Here is a 390-nt window from a genome sequence, read left to right as displayed (position 1 = left end):
AGGAATGATGTGATGTCACGTTCCCAGGTTGGTGCTGCCATTGGTAACAAACTCTTTTTGAATGTTGCACAATAAATTCTCTAGGGCCTTCCCAGTGTGTGGATCTCAAGCTAACATTAAGGCAGCTGTTTATCATGAGTTTAACAGCTAAATGCATTTCTTGATGTCATTTAAAATCTAGAAATTAATCTGTCTTTAAAGTCTTAATGATTTTATTATTATTTTCTTCTTTTAATTCTGAAGCGATGCTGTTAATGCAATCCTGAATTTTGCTGATTTTTTTTTTTAATTTTATTTATTGTTTTATTTTTGTCCCTGAAATCTATTTGGGGCACGAAACAGTAAAGACTTTAGGATCAGACTTTTGTGGCTGCTCCAGTGGCTCTGAAT

General features: G+C 33.8%; 1 protein-coding gene across 1 annotated transcript in view; it reads left to right on the top strand.

Moving 5' to 3' along the window:
* The window catches only part of KCNH5 (potassium voltage-gated channel, subfamily H (eag-related), member 5), a 47,121-nt gene that overhangs the window by 25,942 nt on the left and 20,789 nt on the right, over window positions 1-390 (top strand). The window lies entirely within an intron of this gene.

Source organism: Nestor notabilis, unplaced genomic scaffold, assembly GCF_000696875.1.
Source record: "Nestor notabilis isolate BGI_N333 unplaced genomic scaffold, ASM69687v1 scaffold8413, whole genome shotgun sequence".
Lineage (NCBI taxonomy): Eukaryota > Metazoa > Chordata > Aves > Psittaciformes > Psittacidae > Nestor > Nestor notabilis.
The sequence above is the reverse complement of the archived record's forward strand: the minus strand, read 5'-3'. Positions and strand labels throughout refer to the sequence as shown.